The sequence below is a fragment of the Etheostoma cragini genome, chromosome 2 (assembly GCF_013103735.1).
Source record: "Etheostoma cragini isolate CJK2018 chromosome 2, CSU_Ecrag_1.0, whole genome shotgun sequence".
NCBI classification, from domain to species: Eukaryota; Metazoa; Chordata; class Actinopteri; order Perciformes; family Percidae; genus Etheostoma; species Etheostoma cragini.
Window position 1 is genome coordinate 20,972,403 of NC_048408.1, and position 7,073 is coordinate 20,979,475.

At 39.7% G+C, this 7,073-nt stretch overlaps 1 protein-coding gene and 1 long non-coding RNA gene across 2 annotated transcripts in view; one reads left to right on the top strand and one right to left on the bottom strand.

The window, feature by feature from the left end:
- The window catches only part of LOC117956729 (zeta-sarcoglycan), a 332,748-nt gene that overhangs the window by 318,292 nt on the left and 7,383 nt on the right, over window positions 1–7,073 (top strand). The gene's annotated exons all lie outside the window — the stretch shown is intronic.
- Window positions 2,733–7,073, bottom strand: part of LOC117956738 — a 13,974-nt gene continuing 9,633 nt past the window's right edge. Inside the window, exon 3 of the long non-coding RNA XR_004659352.1 lies at window positions 2,733–2,743. This is a non-coding gene — a long non-coding RNA (uncharacterized LOC117956738). The remainder of the gene's footprint in view (window positions 2,744–7,073) is intronic.

Consider the following 7,073-nt stretch of genomic DNA (forward strand, 5'->3'; position numbering starts at 1 on the left):
CAATAATCACAATGGCACATAGGGAATGTTTGTGTGATCTTGAGACTCCCAGTAATGTGATTAACTTATACAATCAAACAGTCAAATTATATTAAGACTTGATGTGGGACTGTCTTCTAAACAGCAAGGAGTAAAAACTCAAGCTGCACCAACCAATAAAACAAGAACAAAATAAAGGAAGAATACATTTACTTTACTTGGCATAATTCTTCATGAATAAAAAAAGGTTTATAGTTTTCAAAATCTAATTATAAATCATTGCCAGTTCCTTACCACTCAATTCAAAATACAAAAAGAAGAAATAAAGATATAAAGATAATAAAGATATGCATTTAACAAAAAAAACTAATTCAACCAGAACATCTTACCTTACACTTTATTTTCACACTCAATTACAATTAACACATTTATTTTTATAATTCCTGTTTTGCATTAGGTTTGTTTTTTTGTTCATACATTCAAAACTTTGTTTTCATATTCCCCATATTCTTATTCATTTGCTTAATTGTGGGTATATAGAGACCCCACAAAGACTAACCCCAGGTTACACTATTTACAAATTTAAATTCTGCATGTAATTTTGCACTTTGTGTGCAGATTACCTTGACAATCATTGCCTTATGTCCGTAAGAATCAACCATTTGAAAAGTTGATTGTTCTAAGGGGACATTTCTAAAGATAATGTATGGGAATTGGAAGGGAAAGTCACGTCAGCCAGACAGGTAAAAAGACAGATAGATACAAACAGACAAGAAGAGACAGGAGGTGCAACCTGAAGGGCAGATAAACCAGTGCAACAAATAGAAACTGGCATGCAGTCAGGAGTGTACCCACCAAAGCCAGATATAGAACGTCACAACTATCGTATTATGTTGCTGTTGTTTTTTCTCCCATCTGTCTTCATGCCCGGGGCCCTGTGCTGGCTCTCCTCTAGAGATCACTCTGTACCCCTAAACCATTTTATGACAGTAGTGCCCAATGACACAATGTCTTGCACAGTCTCGTCATATTGCAATCCATTATATAAGAGTCCATTTGTCATGAGTACGTGTTATCCTTGAGCTTAAAGCAACAAACATATGGTTGCTGCAGAGGTGACTGATTCAACTCCACAGACATTTTTGTCCTAATTTCTTTTTTAAAGATAGTAGTCTGTGACAAATTAATATACATTCTTTTGATACTTGATACCCTCTCAATTCTTGATGTCACACATTCATGATTCATTCCAGACAGTTCAATAAAGCTTTTGCATTTCACATTCCCTCCTGCAGCCACCCCCTCTGTTAACCCTACTCAGCTCAGTGTGCCCCTTGCAAGCATAAAGATCTGTCTAGCATTAATAGCCAGGGAAATTAACCCTAACTAGAGTTAGTGCTGTTCTTGCCTACTTGCATAAAAAAACAATTAGTTTTGGTTACCTGATTGCCAATTTGTCATGATTTTAAAGTGCTGCCATGTGCATCAAATTGAGCAAAATATACTGACAATTAACTTTCTACTGCTTATAGTCAAAGTAAAAATTTGGTTGGCCATGACTCTCTTAAAAGTATTGCTCTTTTACATTTTACTTTTACGTTTTTGTGTTTTGTAATCTTTTGGAAATCCAGAGATACAGACATGACAGGATTCTTATCCTGCTTAGTTTAGATTTTATGTTTAACTGAGATACAAAAATGAGGACCTTGCCAATGACTCAGCACTGCCCCTCCCTTGTAACCTCCCATACATTGTTTTTGTTAACCACTACCACAACACCACATCATTGCATTTTCCAGCATGTCACTTATAAAAGCATCACACCCGATATTTGCCAAAAGAAGTATCACTTCTTTGTCCATCAAGCCCTGTTGGAAATATGCGGCAAAAAGATACCTATATACACCCCTAAAAAGAACAGATTATCCAAATAGTGTTCTTTTTTATCCATTCTCATACAAGCTTTCCACCCGACCGCTGACACTATCAAAGGAACAGAAGAGAGTGGATGAAGGGAGGATAGAAGGAGGATCGGATGAGTAGGAGGTGGAGGAGGATGGCAGAAAATAGATGTTTCTGTCGATTTTGCAGGAGAAAATAAAGGCGTGCTGGACAGCGAGGCTTAAAGCCAAATCAATGTTGTCAGCAGCTGGCACTTAAGAAGAGGCCATTAAAGTTTAAAAAGTTTGGAAAGCAACGCTGGAATTAGGGCCAAATGGGTTAGAGGTAGGGGAGCGTTGGCTTCCATTAAAATCAAAGCCAACGAGAGCTGACAGATCCTCTCAGGATTCCCTTCCTCTCTTTCTCTCTCCCTCTCTCTTTCTGTCGGACATTAATTCACTGTCTCTCTTTCTTGTCTGTCTAATTTCTTCTCTCTTCAAATTTGTTCACTCTCTCACTGCCTCTGTTGATTATTTTCAAGTTAACTTTCCATCAATCTTTCTATTCTTCTACTAGCCTTGTGATATTCTTACAGCTATTGTCAGCAACTTTTGTGCATCGCTCATTCTTTTCCTCTTTCTGTCTTTGTACTGGAGAAGTTGTTTTGCCTTTGTTGCCACTCATTTTTACAGGAAACTCCTTAGACAATAGATGCCCTCGCATACTGAAACACGGACACTACATTTGCTGGTAATGAGTCAGGTTTTTATCATTGCCAGTGCCATCCACAGAAAGTCAGAGACATAGATTTTAAAACATTTTGTATGTTGGCTGACTTAAGTCACTAAGGTCAACTTTTATTTCCACTGATGGCTCAGAGTATCTGTTGGGCTAAAGCCTTATCACGGTTATTGTCATAGGGTTTAAAATCTAAAGTTTTCTCCTCCTTAATACTTCAAAAAGTCTACATATGGAGTCAAGCGGAGAAGGGTCCAGTGCAGTGGGATAAACTACAACACCAATTATTTTGCAATGTAGTTACATTTTGATGTTTGTTTTGTTGAGAAGCAGACACAGAAATGTTCTCCAGGGAGCAATGGGCGGATCTACGGGGGGAACAAGGGGGCAGCAAGGGGGGGCACCATCAAATGATGTTTTACAGTGTCTCCATCATAGCATTTGTTTAACCTTTTGTTTGATCATAATTACTGATAAAATAAGACATTCTGTTCTATTTTCAGTTTTATATGTCAATGTCAGTAAATATGAGCAATTCAAATTAAATTCAGTTTCAGCTAAATTCAATTTTATTGATAGTGTCAAATTGTAACAAGAGTTTACTCTTCTCAAAACACTTTACAGATAGAGTAGGTCTAGACTACACTTTAATTTACAAAAGACCCAACAATTCCCCCAAGAGCAAGCATTTGGTACAACAGTGGGAAGGAAAAACTTCCTTTTGGGCATAAGCTCAGACAGACCCAGGCCCTTGGTGGACAGCCATCTGCCACTGCCGGCTGGGACACAGAGACGGATACAGATATACAGACATAGAGAGTTATGATTCATAATAATTATAGCAGTTGGTATGATGAATGGTGGCAATTATAGTCACAATAACGGTAATGGAACTATGACTAGAAATATTAGTTGTAGCAGTTCAAGGCTTAGCAGGGTGTTGCAGAGTATTGTAGGACCTAGTGCATTTCCATATGAGGGTCCCATGTACCGTCTTCCCCTGCCATCCTGGATAGATCTCCTGCTACCCCTTTGCAACCCCATGTGACGTTTTCTAGATCCACCACTGCCAGGGAGTGATACCAAAAGAAACCCTTTTGGTAAAAGGATCGCTAAACATCTTCCAAAACAATTAGATCATTTTGTGGTTCTTGTTTTTAAGTCAAAACAGAAGTCTAGATGATACATTTATAATATAATACAAAGACAAAGCTCAGAAAATCTTCACTTTGATCAACAGGAAGTTGTGCAGCACGTTAACAGTGTTATATCGAATGAAAAAGCACATATAGTGATTGCTGCTGCAGCCTCAAGTGTATGTTTTGAGTTTTATTTCACTTGACGACTCACCTGAGGAGCCAGTCTCTCCAGCCATGGCTCACCCAGACCACGTCTCTGTTAATAATACTGTTTGTTCTTGAATTGCTTTGCTTTAGAGGTCCAGGTATTTTTTTCAGCTCAGAAACAACAAAAGAAGACGGATCGCCTATTGAGAGAGAGTGGTACGGTAGTCATGATGTGCCAATCAAAGCAGTGAGGCTAATACATTAATGCAGTATTGGTGAGATGTTAATGCTGGAAAACTGGACAGTAGTGTGTCCTTCATGGGGCTGGAAGCTGATATGTAGTTGTGCTCGGGGAAAAGTCAGACCAAAGTCAGCGTCATTCCTGAATAAACAATATCAAGGAAATATTAGTAAATCAAAAGCTTTAACATACAAGATACACCATAAAAAGGAAAAAACAAACAATTTGTGTTAGCAGTAATTGTATGGTAAAGTGTCATCATTACCTTAAACTCTCTTTAGACATGTAAAAAGAAGATGAATGCCCTGAATGCACATTTATAACTTTGTTTTCATGTATGCCCAAAGGTAATAACTTTTTTATTGCTTTTTACTTGAGTTTTTTTGTGTTGTGCAGCTGACTGTAGCAAGATGACATCGGGTTAACTACAGAAACTTTTAACAAAGTTAGGTTACCATGGAGTTTCATTGTTTGTTGACAAATTGCTGGGGTTTATTAAGACACTGTAGCCTGGAGGTGTTATTGGGCTGGTACACTGGGACTGGCTTTTTATTTATTTATGTATTTTCCCGCTGCTTGTTGTTTTACCTGCGGGTAAGGCATAATGGTGAGTGAATTAGAATCCTGGCAGGGGGTAAGTCCCTGTCATACACAGTGATGCTTTGGAAGTCTTGCAAATATATAATCACACACTTAAACGCAAACACACAAAAAATCAAGCACACTACAACAAATGTATGCCATACACTGGATGTATACATAGCATCCAGCCATGTGCACGCATACACCAACTCAACCACCTAAGATTGCACAGACCATGAAAACAAATACACACACACACACACACACACAGTTCTGTAGTTGGGGGATGAAACCAAGTTTAGGAAGTAAGAAGAGAGGCTCTTGTGCCTAAGATGTGGCAGTGTACTGTAAATGCGCTGTGTGTGTGTATATGTGTGTGTGTGGGTGGGTGTGTGGAGATAACAGATTAATAGATACCTGCCAATAGCTGGGAGAAGTGGATGTTTTTCAAAAGGTGTGATTAACGTTGGAAAATCCATTAGCCTATACTTCACGCTGCCCAAGGCGATCATCATAGATCTGTGTGTGTGTGTGTGTGTGTGCGTGTGTGCGTGCGTGCATGTGTTATTCTGTGATTCTGTCAGTCTGATGTAACCCAGCTCAGTCTTTCGTTGAGTGTGGGAGTTTAATCTGAATTTCTCTCTCTATCATTTGAGTTACTATCTATCACAGCATGTGTTTGTGTTCATGTTATTCTGCGGCTGCTTCTCTGTCCATGTTTTTGTTGTATGTTACTGTTACATTCTCTTCAACTGTCTACCTGTGGATGTCTGCAGTGTGTGTGTATGTGTGGATGTGTGTGAGTGAGAGTGCGTGTGTAAGGTACAGTATAGCAGACTGATATTGCTTCATGTCCCCATTACATCTGTGTTACTTTGCTCTCAGTCTCTCTCCAGCCTGCCATTTAGTCCATTGTCAGCACCCATTCCAACGTCTGTCCATTCAACATGCCTAATGGTCTGTGTAATACAATCAGATAGATTCACAACCTCCCACCTATTTCTGTCGTTTGTGTGTGTGTGTGTGTGTGTGTTTGTGTGTGTTCCATGTGTAAGTGCAGGGGGAGCAAGAGAGGGAAAGGAAGGAGAATGGGAGGCAAGGTGAGCTGAGGCTCTGCAGCTATGTGTGTTTGTACGTGCATCATTTTTGTGTTATAAGTGTGTGTGTTTGTGGGCTAAATTGTACTTTCATTGTCCTTTAACCTTTGTCCCTCTACTCCCACTACTCATTTCAGCCATTCTGTCTGTCAAAGATGGCACTTTATAGTTTAGTTTATCTAGATGACTACCGTAGCATTTTAAAACATACTGCAATTACGCAGTCTTGGCTATGTTCTCCAAACAAAAATTTTCAGTTTCAAAAGTTATGTAATTCTGAAGATAACTGGGCAGTGAACATGTTGAACCTACTAGTTAATCAGCTTTTAGTCAGACAGATAAGATGGTCAGGTTTGGTCATGGTAATGCAAGCTTTAGTTACATTGGTACGTAAAGACTGATGTACCTCAGTGGACTGGTGTAATACAAACTGACCCATAACTTTCTTTGTGCAGTGATGTAAAAGTGTTGTGTGGGTATTTGTTTGTAATGAAATGTGACAAAAAGTTTGAACGCACTTTGATACACAAGTTCGATATGTAAGATATCTTTTCTCAGGTTACAGCAGACAAATAAACTGCAGCATTAAAAAAGCATTGTGTTCTCTTTCCTGCACCCACTTCATCCTTTATTTACCTCTCTTGTCCACCCAGACTAGACTCCCTCCTCCTAAACTGCTCCTCAACACACTCCTAACACTTGCTCTGATATCCGTCAAAGGCTCTTTAACCCTTGAGTCTCCTCTGATGTCTTTTCCCCCTCCCCCTCCCTCCCCCTTTTATCCCAGGAAAAGCTCATCCTTCCATCCCAGCCTTTCCCTCCTCTCTAACTCCACATTTGCCTCCCACCCTATTCTGCCGGTTTTTCAGCTGTGCAAAAGGAAATCATCCATGAAAAATGTTTTGACCCTTCATAATTGCCGCTTCTTGCGTGTTTCCCATCTCCCTCACACCAGAGCCATGTACTTGCTAAACTGATATTGGGGAGAGGTGGATTCAGACCCACACATACAGTCATGCAGCATGCACACACACAACCACCCACCCAGACTTATACATTAATGCAAATGTATAAGGGACACATGGAGACTGTCATACCCGACACACACTTCCTCTTTATATATGTATGCAGGGGGTAGACAAGATAAGCACCTCCATATCCCTGCAGTAATGTGTCTTGGGACTGTGTCTCTGACTGTGAGGTTGTGTCTATGATCATTTGTGAGGCCAGAGTTTGTAGTGTTCCTGTACACACTGCCTGTGCATATTG